This window comes from Rattus rattus, chromosome 5 (assembly GCF_011064425.1).
Source record: "Rattus rattus isolate New Zealand chromosome 5, Rrattus_CSIRO_v1, whole genome shotgun sequence".
In the NCBI taxonomy this organism is placed as follows: domain Eukaryota; kingdom Metazoa; phylum Chordata; class Mammalia; order Rodentia; family Muridae; genus Rattus; species Rattus rattus.
In genome coordinates, this window is record NC_046158.1 from 21060472 (window position 1) to 21076087 (window position 15616).

The window sequence follows — 15616 nt, forward strand, 5'->3', positions numbered from 1 at the left end:
TTCTCCTGAATTTCTTTAAGGGAGTTATTTAAGTCCTTCTTAAAGTCTTCTATCACCATCATGAGATGTGACTTTAAATCCAAATATTGCTTTTTTTGGTGTGATGAGTATACAGAACTTGTTGCAGTGGGAGAACTGGGTACTCATAATGCCAAGTAGCCTTGGTTTCTGTTGCTAATGTTTTTGTGCTTGCTTTTGAGTCTGATTGTGTCTAGTGCTACCTGCTCTTGCTGTCTTTGACAGAAGCCTTTCCCTCTTGTGCTCCTGGTTGTGTCAGAATTCCCGTGAGCCCATCTGTCTCTGTGATCTTGTGTTTTTGGAATCCCGTGATCCTGAGGTCCTGGGCATTTCAATGTACCTGGGATTTGGGCTGCTTCTGTGTGTTGTAAGAGTGGATCCAGAACTAGCACCTCAGGTCTGCTCAGAGTGCAGTTTAAGTCTGGAAGGAACCCGTGCCACTGGTTGGTTGGGGGTTCCTGCTGTCCTTGATCCTGGGGGACCCAGTTACTACAGGTGTTGGGGCAGATATTGTGGCATCCTCATCTTTGACCCTGGATGTGTAAGAGCACCTGAATTTCATAAACTTCTATTGTACATTGAAATTATAATTTTTAAAATCACATGCCTTGTTATCAAACTGAACCTGGGTATATTTGAGATTCTGAAAAAAAAATAAAATAAAATCCTTAAAAGTCTCTTTTTGACAAACAGCTTTTGTAGGAAAACTTTAGATAATTCAACCCCCAATTTGAATATAGGAATAGAATATCAATTAAAATAATATAAAATTTGAACAGTAGAGAGTTTACTTATTTGAGTTAGTGTCTACTTTTTAAATAAATCTTAAGTAATATTTTAAATAATGTCAGAAAGACATTTTATACTTCTTATTTTATAGTCTGTCATAAAACATGTTTAGGAGCATTAAGAAATTGAGTGTTTCCTCACACCAGTGAGAATGGCTAAGATCAAAAACTCAGGTGACAGCAAATGCTGGCGAGGATGCGGAGAAAGAGGAACACTCCTCCATTGTTGGTGGGGTTGCAGACTGGTACAACCATTTTGGAAATCAGTCTGGAGGTTCCTCAGAAAATTGGACATTGAACTGCCTGAGGATCCAGCTATACCTCTCTTGGGCATATACCCAAAAGATGCCCCAACATGTAAAAAAGACACGTGCTCCACTATGTTCATCGCAGCCTTATTTATAATAGCCAGAAGCTGGAAAGAACCCAGATGCCCTTCAACAGAGGAATGGATACAGAAAATGTGGTACATCTACACAATGGAATATTACTCAGCTATCAAAAACAACGACTTTATGAAATTCGTAGGCAAATAGTTGGAACTGTAAAATATCATCCTGAGTGAGCTAACCCAATCACAGAAAGACATACATGGTATGCACTCATTGATAAGTGGCTATTAGCTCAAATGCTTGAATTACCCTAGATGCCTAGAACAAATGAAACTCAAGACGGATGATCAAAATGTGAATGCTTCACTCCTTCTTTAAAAGGGGAACAAGAATACCCTTGTCAGGGAAGAGAGAGGCAAAGATTAAAACAGAGTCTGAAGGAACACCCATTCAGAGCCTGCCCCACATGTGGCCCATACATATACAGCCACCCAATTAGACAAGATGGATGAAGCAAAGAAGTGCAGACCGACAGGAGCCAGATGTAGATCGCTCCTGAGAGACACAGCCAGAATACAGCAAATACAGAGGCGAATGCCAGCAGCAAACCACTGAACTGAGAATAGGACCCCCGCTGAAGGAATCAGAGAAAGAACTGAAGAGCTTGAGGGCTCGAGACCCCATATGTACAACAATGCCAAGCAACCAGAGCTTCCAGGACTAAGCCACTACCCAAAGACTATACATGGACTGACCCTGGACTCTGACCCTCATAGGTAGCAATGAATATCCTAGTAAGAGCACCAGTGGAAGGGGAAGCCCTGGGTCCTGCTAAAGACTGAACCCCAGTGAACTAGACTGTTGGGGGAGGGCGGCAATAGGGGTGGGGTGGGGAGGGGAACACCCATAAGGAAGGGGAGGGGGGAGGGGGATGTTTGATGTTTGCCCGGAAACCGGGAAAGGGAATAACACTCAAAATGTATATAAGAAATACTCAAGTTAATAAAAAAAAATTGAGTGTTTATAGATTTTTTATATAATATTTGCCCTTATAACCACACATAAGTGTAATCTTCACCTCTCATCAAGGAAATGTGTCCTTGTAACAGACAGTGACCACTACAGAGTGTAACAGTCAATCAAAATTCAGAATTATGAAGTCCAGTCCTAATAAATACATCTATAAAATGCTCCCACACAACAGGCTCAAAGAATGTTATAGAAGTGGAGTCAGATAAAATGGTTAAACCCAAAGGATCTAGGAGTTTACTGTGAAAATGTGTTTCCTAGTAATATCCGAACACACCCACAACTTCTCAGCAATGTGACATCCCAAATGTCAGCTGAACAAGAATGGCACAGGTAGTCATGCCAAACTGGATGGGGTGACCCCAATAGGCCTCAACCCTACACAAGGAACTACAGGCAACTAAGGAATGCTGGGAGTATGCATGGTGGCATTTCAAGAGAAGATCATGTCAGCCAGCTGTCCAGTGCTAAATGGTCAAGCCTGAAAACATACAACAGAGAGAAGTGTATGGAAAGAAAGGAAGAGGAGAAAGGGAAAGGAGAAATATAATTCCATTATATTCTTGACAAAAAAACTAAAGTTTTAAAAAATTACTAAAAGCAAGTGAAAGTAAACAGCAATGCCAGGTGGAAAAAGGTGCAGCTTTCCTGAGGGTGGGAGCTAAGTAGACATAAGATGCTAATCTTCCTTCTTCCAGCTAAGACCAGGGCTATGCAAAATGTCCACACTCATCGGGTGACAGTGTTTCACTGTGCCTGATTACTAGGACTGCCCACAAGACTTTTCAGGGAACCTGAAAGGCAGGGAGACCTTAGGGGAAACGGCATACATCATTCAGAGCCAGGCACATCGCGCAGACGGACTGCAGGCTTAGTTCAAGGCTGAAGCTGAAACTTTTTGAGTTCAAGATTCTCAGTTGCTGCACTTTCTGTTTAGTCTCAGCCTGAAAATTTAATGAGACCCTGTCTCATAGGACAGAGAGAGAGAGAGAGAGAGAGAGAGAGAGAGAGAGAGAGAGAGAGAGAGAGAGAGAACCCAGTGCTAGAGTCCTTTCCCATTACATATGAGGCACTCTTGTGTTTTATAAGCACCAGGTAGATTGGATACATAGTCTTTTGGAATATAATACTTAATGGCAAAACCAAACTGCACCAAAAGTGAATTCCAGCAGGAGAAAACAAATCAGAAATGCACATGGGCAGAGCTCCACTTACATCACCTTAATTGGTGACTCAATTCAAGACTGAATCTGGATAAATAAGAAACATTCAGTTCATCCAGGGTGCACAGCCTACACTGCATTAGAGGGCTAAATGCATTCATTAACTGCTGTGTCATAGAAGTGATATCCTACATCTAATATGCTTTTGGTTTCTTATTTTCTCTCTACAAAATGATGTACTGCTAGCAATACTCCTACTACGTGTATCTTTTACAGGGGTTTACCTCAAGTCCTGTAAGAAATGTTCAGAAGATTTCGAACCAATAGATGTATATAACTATTGGGCTGCATGAAACTATGCAAGGTTCTGTGAATTTAAATGACTGCTGTCCAGCAATGGTGAAGCTTCTTCCCAAATACTGCTGCCGCAGCTTAGGAATTTTCTCATTCTGTTAACGTGTACTTTTCAGCTATTTTATCCTCAGGCATTATGGGACCAAGAACTACAGTAAGGATCTTGAAAGAAAAGCAAGATTGACTTCTCTTCCTCATTAAAATGCAGGTGAGAGTGACAATATGTGAACATAAATGAGTGCGCAGAGAATGTTTTCACTCAAATTAGTAAGAAGCACTTTGGAAATCCAGAGTCACCACATGACTACATCACATCTGGCTAAGTGGTGACAGAAAATGTGTGTGGAGACGTCAAACTTTTGGTCTGTAAGGAATATTTTATATTTCAGACCAAGTGTCTAATGGGGCCTACTAAGTTCACTCTTATATTCCTAGGAAGAACTGGTAAGAGAGTGCAATGTGGTTGATGTGGAAAGGCCTAAATGCTGTCCTCCATGTGCACTGATGATGTATGGCATTCACCTTCACTCATTTGCCACTCAATAAATGGAAGATAAAGCTCCCTGTCACCCTTATTCATAGTCAGTGGACTTGCACCTGGTATAGGAAGTATGAATTATTTTATTGATGAATTTAGAAAATGTATAAAAAACCAACTTCCTCAAATATTGAAAATTTTGTTCTCAGGTACTGTTAATAAAACAATAAGCTAGAAGCAAGAATCTCAATTGAAATATGTTCACCTATTTCACACTGTAGTGAAGATTATATATAATTGCAAGAGGGAAGACACTGTCTCCTGGAGTGAAGTCACATTTTTATGAATTGAAATTCCAGCTCTGCCAAGTGATGTGAAGCCAATAATAACCACTGTAAAGTCTAGACTCAGCATAGAGTTTATAGTTAATAATAACTCTGATTCTATTGTAGTGTGAAAATAGCAATACTATTAAAATATGTGTGACAGAATTTATCATTACGGTAAGTGCTAAGTTTGTAACAACTAATGTCTATTGTTGATCCATTGAAAATATATATGTGGTAAGAAATTAAAGTGAGGGGCATCTTCTGGTATTCCTTTCAGGGCATCTGCAATAAATAATTACTATTTTGAAACAGATACCACGTAAAGTTGGTAACAAGATAAAATTTATTTTATTCATTTGTTATATACCAAAGAACTCACCATATATTAAAACACCATAAGTCAAAAACCATTTAATTTGTCTAATATATTCACCAATAAAATTCATTTACTAGCAAAGTGTGCTCTGAGGCATCAGTTATTTCACCAGTAGGAAGCTAGAACTCTCTCCTCTACCCAGAATCATGGCACTATCTTATCATGCGATCATAACCTGGAGAAGGACCAAAATTCAAACATTGAAGCACCTTTTCTATTGAATGAGTATCACTCTCTTACTATAGTACAATTCCCATCACAGATCAGGAATCATTTATGTGAGAAGGGATAAAATATGTTGTCTTAGAAACAAAGTGATTATTCACCTACAAACATATAGGGTACACAGCGGATAGAAGTCATTGGGTAGAGAAAAGGTCAAGCATGATCAAGACTCTAAGTTCAGTTCTCAACTTTGATAAAATAGAGAAATTACAGAATAATATCTGGTTCTCAAATATGTAGAAATCCTGAAGTCTCTGACTAACATGATAGATTGTGCCACAGAATTATGGAATTTGATGTCTCTCAAGGAAAACCTTCACACCAAACCACAGATTATAGAAAATGCTTTTTGCCCTGGTAAAGGGAGATGCTAGAGGGGTGAGGTGGAAGTGGGTGGGTAGGTTGGGGAACAACCTCTTAGAGGGAAAGAGGAGGGAGGATGGGGTGGGGTCTTGCAAAGGGGAGAAATTGTGCCCCACAGGAAGAGAAACAACATTTGAAATATAAATAAATAAATAAGGCAATACTTGATATGATAATTTTCATAATTGCTTCAAATATAATTTTAAAGGCATAGTGACAATTCCAAATAGTGGATATCTTAGGACACTGGAGTACAATTCTTTTATGAAATTTCAGTTGAGAAGATAGGTAGGTAAATAGATCTATGCTTATCTCTCTATATAAGCATATATATATATATAAGCATATATATATAGATAGATATAGATATATCTATGTCTATGGATGCATTTGACTATACAACTAAAATTTGTCTATATGTCCATACATCTTTATTACTTCTTTTTTGTTTTACTTTCAGATATCTTCATTGAACTTTTGCTATATGTAGATACAGGGACAAAGTCATTATTCATAGTGCGAACTGTGTCTTCTGAGCTGAGAACAATCACCATCCTTCAGTTGTGTGGAATACCTACATATGAAGTAATTTCTTCTCAGAAAGATTGTTGAAGTGTGGTGTGATTCCACCACTGAGTCATGAGGGTCTAATATTTTCTCCTCCATGTCGGAAACAGACTGGCTGACAACACTGGAAATGACTTGAAGTACAGAGCACTGTAGGCCCTGAATCTTGAGTGAAGTACTGTCTCTCTGATTTTCTGTTTTTAGTGTTTCTCTGGAAATTTTCCTTCTGATTGAAGCATCACTTTTCAGATACTCTTCGTACATATATTACAGTAAGAATATTTTTGATTTGATGTTCTAAGTCACAGAAGCCTGAATGTTTTAGGGAGGAAGATTCTTTTCATAGGCACTTCAAATACTTTAAAATCCTTAACTGCAAATGACTTTTAGATGTGTTTTTTTATGGTAAATTTCATACAATTTATAAGGGAACAATTCTGTTTTCCCTTCACAAAAGAGCAAACTCAGCCAGCCTATGCCCAGAGAGTATCCATTTGAGCAAATCTCCACTTTATACTCTATAATGAGTGCCATCACTTACCTAGGTATATGGACATTGTAAGCCCCATATTCCTCATGATTACAATCAGAACTATCATTTCTTTTACTATTAGTTTTAACAAAAGAAAAGTGATATAACAGTGGGTTTATAACATCCCAGGAACAGGATGATCCATTTTTCAGAAGACAAATTAAAGAGGAACAATCATATCAGAAATACAAGAGCCAAGAGACTTGTTTTTCTGTTCCTCTTCATCAGCCCCTGTAACAAAGGCATCCAGAAGCACTTATATGGTGCTACACTATGACATTTGATTTTACTAATGTAGATAACAGCGGTTGATATTCAAGTCTGTAGTACAATGGCTTAATTCCACTTTGTCCTAAGAAATTGTCCATGTTTTAATTCGGGCCAGGCCACTCTCTTATGTTTTGGTAGAGTGAAAAGTACAACACAGGTCTCAGTATACTGAAAGCAAGGTGATTGCAGGAATCCACTCTACATATTTACCTGACCAGACTTTGCTAAGTTTGAAAGTAAAAAGGTCAACGGTCGATTTTTAGTTCTTATAACGGTCACATAGTTGGTCTTGAATATACAAGAAAATATAATAAAAAGCACAAGAATTATTGTGGATATGAAAGAAAAATCATACATGGGCATTTAAAAGGTATGGGTAGGGGGAGTAGTTACTTAATTGGAACTGGATATATTACCATTCTGAGAATTCAAGAATCAATACAATCAAAATGGTGCTGTTCATGCTGACCCATAAGAAATTATTAGAATCAAGAGGCTTTAAAGTCAGGTTCCTGACACTTGACTGCCTGATACTAACCAACAGAAGGAAGGATAGTTTGCAAAGACTTCTTGCAGAGAGGCCACTATAAGTTTATATAAAGCACTTCTAATAGGATGTCTACATAATACTGGCCTGATCTCACTCTGGGGCCACTTTTGTACATTGAGTAGGTCTTACCATGTCTTCAATGGCCAATGAGCACCATGAGTGTGTAGAATATGATTACCCAGAGACACTTCTCTTCAGTGAGAAAAAGCTCTAAATGAAAATGCTAACCTATGTCATGATCAGAAGGTTGGTACTGAGTACCGTGACTTCCTTGTTTCTTCTATACCAAATATGGCATACGAGAAACACAACTACATTAGACTTCATATACCAACATCACATCAGGGCAGAGAGCTTTAATGTGAGAAACTATGAGACAAGGTACCTTGTGTTGCTCCCAAAACTTTGCCAGCCACGAGTAATCCAGAAACCCTGTCCTACTACTCGTCAAGGAATGAATCCACCAGCTTCCCTTAGTATATTACATCTGCACTACTTTGATTTTCATTCAAATATCCCTGACATAAACACTTGATATTTGTGTGCTTCTGCCTATGGCGAGAAAATGACATAGTTACTCTAGCTCCTGTACAAAGTGATTTTCCTTTCACAAACTGCCTTTCTTTGTATATGGTTTATTAGCAAAGGCACTGCAAAGAACAGTCTTCAAAGAACAGACAAGGTTTCAAGACCTGTGCCCTTTAAAAGAAATTAACCCAAAAGTCCCATGGCTTTTGATAGCCATGCACACAGTGACATGGGATCAGATGTATTTGGCTTTATATCATGCTGGCTTACTTTCTGTACTAAGTCCTGTGGCTTATGATTCTTCTCCCTGTAGAATTAAATTTTTGGCTTCAATTTATAGAAATGCTGCACAGAAACAGTGATAGACAGGCAGAGGTTTTATAGAGGAAAGAGTCCATAGGCTTTTAGAATAGGCAACCTGATTCCTTGATCAAACTTCAGGTCATTATCCAAGATATATAGAGCACAACTAAAGAGGCTCTTCCAATTTTTACTTGGAATTTGTTCATTTGGGGTGTTCTAATAGCTTCCCTGCTTGTGCTGCTTTTGGGGCCCTTTGCCTTTCACTGTCTGCCCCTATTCTTATTCCTAAGAAAATACCAATGGCCATACAGCACAAGTACCAGTTATCGATGTTTATGGTTCTGTACTATAACTAGACAATAACTAAATCTAGATAAAACCTTTTAAAGAAGTTTTAACTCTTCTATTGGACCCTTAATTGCATTCAAATGGGTATTTAAGAAGTTTCACAAGCTAGGTCCTTGACTGAGAACTCAGGAATAAGAAGTGGACCTAAGAAGGACAGAAGTTTGCACTCTGAGTACTGCAAAATCTCCTGCCCAAACTTCTGGTCCACACTAATCATGCTTATCTTTGAGGACACAATCTCAGTGGGTGTCAGCATCCCAATGCCTTTTCAGGTGAGCTGTCTTAAAGTGGTTTGATTTAATATTGCTGCCAGGATGACCACCAGATGACCTACAACTTCACTATAACTCCATATTCATGATAATGCCACAGCTCCAATACCTTAACAGTTGACAGCTGTCATGATGGTGTCTAGAAAGAAATACAGGAAAGGAAGGGAAGGCAGTCAGTGTCTCAGAAGTCCGGCAAAACATTGTCATTTCCTAAAGATGTGAGTATTCCTTTTACTAGCTCATTCTTCCGTCCTTGTTTCTTATACGGTGTTTCTGGAACATTTCAACCTACAGGATTTAAAGAGTTGACTTTCAGGTTCATTGCCTTCTTTTCCTATTCTTAGTCAAGAAAAGAGTCTCCCTTTCTGTTTACTAATAAGAAAGTAAGGCTGAACAGATGGCAGTCAGCAAAGAGATGTCCAGAATCTGGACAGGGAAAGGCACATACGTAACCCTGGAAGTGGGTGTGACACAGTACCCAGAGATGATCAGATCCTTGAAATGTCCTAGCCAAATAGATTATACAAGTCTATGAGCTACAGGTTCAGGGATGGATCCTCTCTCAAAAAATATGATGCAAAATGATGGAAAAGTCATCATGGACAATATCTGGCTTCTACATGCATGCATATAAATACACACACACACACAAACACACACACACACACACAGAGAGAGAGAGAGAGAGAGAGAGAGAGAGAGAGAGAGAGAGAGAGAGAGAGAGAGAGAGACAAGAAAGCAAGTACATACATTTTAAGACAAGTTTTAGGATTTGAATTCTCTTTCTATGCCCTTTATGTTCTCAACACAAAACAATATTTCTATTTGTTGTGTTTCAATTCACATTTTCCTGAGGCTGTAAGTCTAGAGCTCTAGGCAACTTTTAAAGCCATATTTGTAGCCTGGATTATGGTCTCATATCGCATCTTCATTTCTATCCATGTCCAGTCACTTTATACAAAGAATCCCTCATCTTTCTTTCCTCTTCACCTGTCTAATCTAATTAGGATGCGGTCTCCACTTTCGAGCACTCATATTATAACATTAGCTCCACCGGATAACTCAGGATTATCTCTTCTGCTCAAAGCCTGCTTCATTATCCCATTTCAAATTCAAGTTTGCAAAGGTAAAATTAGACAATCTTAGGTTCTGATGATTAGAAGTTAGACTTATTCAACAGGACAGGAAGTTGTCATTACTCATGGGCACTAGCTGTATAATTATTTGTCTTTGTTTATAATTTGAAGTCTTTTTCCAAACAAGAAAGGTACCAGGAAATGTTGTATTTGCCATTTTGCTTTTAGAGGCCCATTTAGGCCATTATCTTCCCTGTCTCATTTTGACTTTGGAGGACTCTTTCTCTGCTACACTATTCATCATCATAAAGTTTTGTTTGTTTGGATTTTTGTTGTTGTTTTGGGGTTTGTTTTGTTTTTTAGTTCTAAGGGATATTTCCTCATCCTCTTTTCAGTAACTTGGAACTGTCTCATGGATTGTCAATACAGAGGAAGTTGTAACTTGACCATGGGTCATAGCCCTCACTCATCTTCTAGATTACTAGAGTTTGTTTCCTTATACCTTCACCCAGATGCTTACAATGAGCTCCACCTCCAGGGAATATGATGTACTTTTATGTCAATTGCTATCGTGCACACACTCACATACATACTCACAGACAGACTGACAGCTATCATGATGGTGTCTAGAAAGAAACACAAAGGAAGGGAAGGCAGAGTCAGTGTCCCAGACAATCACACACACACACACACACACACACACACACACACACACACACACACATACACACACACACACACAGGTGCATATCTAAAAACAAAATTATTTGAAAAGATCAGTCAGTAAAAGCTTTATTACCAATCATGCTAACACTTTAGCAATGAACCTTCATTTACATAAAGACACAGGTAACATGAAGAATAGGTCATATCGTCAAACAAAATAAAAGCAGGTTTGAACAAAGTCTATAGCAAAAGATTACACTGTGACACACTTCTGCAAATCTGATTGGAAATGCACATTTGTATAGAGCCATTTATCCTAAAGTTCTATGTCATTGACTTTTATTTGTTATTTATGATCTCATTTAGATTTCAGGAGAAAAATCCAATACTTCATGACACATCTTAATTTATACATTGCCCTTAAGTCTAGCTACTCTGCAAGGCAAGAGCACAAAACTTATTTGTGTGTACAGAATTTACAAACTACCGCAAAAGGTGAGTGTACCCATATAATTAAGAGCAAATCGTTGCTTCAACCTTGGCATGATGGGCTGCATGATAAGAAAATGACACAACTCTTGGTAAATCCAAGGAAGAATCTTTCTCTGAGATGATTGCCTGTGGCCAGACCTTTCCCTGGGTACTATGAGCAGCACAGAGTGCTAAGGATCCTGAGAGACATCCCGTGGGTACTTTCATTAGCTCTAGTTACTGCAGGCTGAAGTAGCTGCTGCCCAAGGCACAATTTCTTAGAAAACTCCATCAGTCCAGTCCATTCCTCATGTGGTGATAAGAGAGAGAAACTCAAAAGTTTCTTTACTTTCCCACTTGGGATCCTAAAGGGCAACAGGGCAACTGACCTGAAGAGTCCAGAGGCTCAAATCTAGCAACACAGAAAAATTCAAATGGTCTATTTCTCAGTGACAGACACATGGCATGTTTTCTTAGCATTCTCTTGAGTTAGGCTATTCTCAAATGCCAATTCCCATCACATTTGGCACCTCTGCACATCTGATGCACTTGGTGTTTCTTGCAATCATCTAGGGGATTTCTGTGTTCAGGAGCCAGGGACTAAAATAATGTGTGTCCAGGTCAGCTCCTGCCAGTCATCAGTCGCCACTCCACAGGGAGTTGCTCAAAGGAGGCTTAGAGCTTCAGGTCTCCTTAAGAGACATTTTCCTCTCATTGCCAGAATGTGCCAAGGAGATTGTCAACTGCTCTGTTAAATCCTGATGAGCATCATGGAAAGAAAAAAAAGAATGCATTTCCTAAAGCTAAAATGTGCATAAATAGGAGTGTTAGAGAAGGTAAAAGCCACAGAACTTTCAGAAGATGAAGCAATAACATGACTCATCTCAAAAGTATTGTATACCATGGTTTTCTTGAGTCCACAAAGAAAATAAGCACATTGGTGAATGCATTGTTTTACTCAGAATTTCATTCATTTCCATACAACAAGGCTGGCAAAATCATCTCTAAGTCTCATAAGATCAAAACCGGGATCACATTATGAAATATCTCTCAGACTTAGCTCGTGGCAAATGCATTTTAGGAATATTCAAGACCCTTAGAAAGGAAAAATACAAAGTTCACTGGTGAGTTTGTCATCGCTACAACAATGGGTTATATGAATAATCTATGAAAATTCAAGGTTTTTTGGTTTCATTTTGTTTATTTTGTTTTTGCATTGTAGAACCTACTCTCAGCAGAAATGGAGAATGAAGAAATAGTTCTCAAAATCTAACCTGCTCTTAATTTTCACTCCATTCAAGAACAACTCTCACATTCTAATGCGAAACAGTGTTACTTTTAAGTAAATGAGGTTGTGCTACAGGAATTATAAACAGCAGGCACCATCAGCCCTTAGATGAGTAGAGTTTTTCTTTCTTTTTTTTTTTTTTTTTTTTTTTTTTTGCTTAAGAAATAGGATTGAGGTCCAGCTACAGCTCTATTGAGACAGGCACCTGGAGGTGAGCATACAAATACCAGCCAATTTCATGAGCAGCTGGAAGGGCCAACATTTCCATGCCCTTTGTAGTTTCTAACAGACATAATTGCCTACCTCGGCACAGCTGTAGGGAAGAAATAACTCTTTTCAGTCGTGCAAACTTAAACTTGTTTGTGAAGCTTTCTCTCCCAGTTCTTGAAATACTTCTTGAAAGACTTGCATATCTAAGGATGATTAGGCTATTTGTCTTACAGAATATCCCTAAAGAATGATATATATATATGTATATGTATGTATATATATATATATATATATTCTTTACACAACTATATATAGTCCTTACACAACTATATATGATATATATATATATAATATATATATCTTATACAACTTGTTTCTGTTCCCTATTACAGGTTAAGAGGACACCAGTATATTCTGACGGCAAAAGCTTGCAGCATAATGTGTACTTACATTCCCTCACAAATAAATATTTCATTGAAGAACCAAACAGGGTTGAAAGGACAGGCAGAATGTATTACACTTATTTAGCCTCATTGCATCATTTTATATAGGGCACCAAGCTGATCCCTTTAGTGTGGCTATAATTTCTTTTGGTCTTACTTTGTGTACATTGGGTTAATGAGGTCAACTCTATCTCTATGTGTGACCCTACACCAATGACATCTCTTAATAAAACATAATCCTCTAGTGACAGCAGAGAAAAAGAGAACAAATTTATATTGATCAGACTGAAACCTGGGAACATTCTAGACTTCCTTGTGTTTTATAATTAATTTGATAATGAAAACAACACTCTCATTGGATCTCTTTTACTAGGTCTTGTATTGCCTAGTGTTGCTTCAGGCTCTCATCATTTCTCATCTGGTTTTCTGTAGTATTTGCTGATCCCTCCCCAAATGAACAGAAGCAGCAGCTCCATACATAATGAGAATCCAAACATCATAATCTGAGCTGTTTCGCTTAGAATCTTCACAAGACAGAACTGGAAAGTAAACACAAGCCCACACTTATACCCACACCTCTGAAAATGTGAAAACCTTAAACAAATCTGAGCTCCAGAAATGAAAACTATAATCCTGAAAGAAGGGGAAATTTGTCAAGGTGTACGCCACACAGCAGTTGGTGTTCATAAACTATTAAACTATTAGTTCTCTCTCTCTCTCTCTCTCTCTCTCTCTCTCTCTCTCTCTCTCTCTCTCTCTCTCTCTCTCTCTCTCTGTGTGTGTGTGTGAATTCACCACCCATAGTATCTGTGGAGGTTGACAATAGTATGTGTTCTATAGTTGTATTTCACCCTATGTTATATTTCACCATTCATTTTCTGGTTGCCAGTGATCTTTCCCCACCAGACAGGGGATAGAGGTGCATACTGCCAATACACCCTACATGTAGATATGATGGTTTTATACTTAGGTCTTCATGGTTGTGTGGCAAATGATTTACCAGCTGAACCTTATTCATGACCCCTCAAGCTACTTTTTAATGAGTCACATCTACTCAGCTAAATATCTCGACCTCAAAGCCTATGTCCTCTGCCACTATTAATTTATGCAATAAACTGGAAAAATTTTAGAAGCAAATATGTAGAAACAAAATGCAGTGTATGGTATCTGTGATACACTCAATCTTTCAGTTGTGTTGTTTCCTATTAACCCATGGGGCACATTAGAAAATATTTAGATTACTTTCATCTACCTTTTGTGTTTTAGAAGGTCTGATAAACTTCCCACTTTATTCCACCACTCTCATCATATCTATCAAGAAACAATTTTCAGTATATACAAATCTGTAAAAGTTCTTGCAGCTCATAACATGCTATAAAACACACATTTGCTGTATTGGAAGGGCTGTACTTGTACAAATTAAATTCCCTGTATTTGTTGATAAGACAGCTTCCTTTTCTTTTCCCACTATTCTGTTTCATCATCTGGCCTACGGGGTTAGTTTTCACAGGCTTGTGTTGTCTCACTCTTCCCTCTTCATGTCATATATTAGGTTCTTTCTTCAGTCCCAAAACTCTAATAACCTCAGGTTAAACTGCATGTAATGATTTCTTTGGTATTCTATACCCTATGTTCTATAATGGGGTGTTCAGTGGTAATAGCTCATGGTGATGATTGTTAGGTCACCAACTATGAGGAGCTACTTATAGACAGAATATGGGGAGGAGGCTAAATACCTAATGTTTGCTAATATGATTAAAAACTTCCCTGGGATAAAATCAGAATTGTAAAATTTAGGACAAGTTGCTGGTTAAAAAATAGAGAGAAGTAAAAACAAATTTGGAAACTAGAATTGTTTAACAGTAGCAGGATTTCTAAGTAGCATTGTCCTGTGCTTGGTGCGATAGTCAGACTTTGATCACTGTGCTAAGATACTGAACAGAAATCACTCAAAGGAGAAACTTTAATTTGCCAAATGGGTTCAGAGAGCCACTCTTAGTCATATGGCCTTATGCACTTGTGCAGAACTCATGGAAGTTAAAATGTGTTCTTTACTTCGTTTTAGACACTAGGCAATGAGCAAAGGACTAGGGCAAGGTATAATTCCAGGGTCACACTCCTGGTGATCTGTCTCCTGCAATGTCTCCCATCCTACTTCTTATTACTTGCTGATGATCACAATATGAATCCATCTGAAGATTAATCATGTACATAGGTCAGAGCCTGTAACTGTTTCTGGGAAACCTCTACAACACACAGCCAGAGTTATATTCTACTAATGTCATAAGGATTGCTTAATGGAGTCAACTTGACAATCAAAGTTAACTTTTCTCAAACAGGAAAAATATAATCTATGTTCATAGCAGTTTTATATAAGATTAGAAAAATATCTGCCAAAGAAGACTAATGTGTCAGTGTTTGTGGGAGGAAATAATAGTTGTAAATTCTTTCAAGCAGCTTTTTGCCATCAATTGTTGAGTTACCTAGGATTCAGAAACATCTATTGTAGTTTCATGCAGTGTGGAGAATGAATCCTCATAGAAATATAAAGATGTTTTGAGAGACCAGATTTGATTTAAATTTCAGCTTTTACACTTAAAGCTTATGCTATTTATATTATTTAGATCACATTACTTG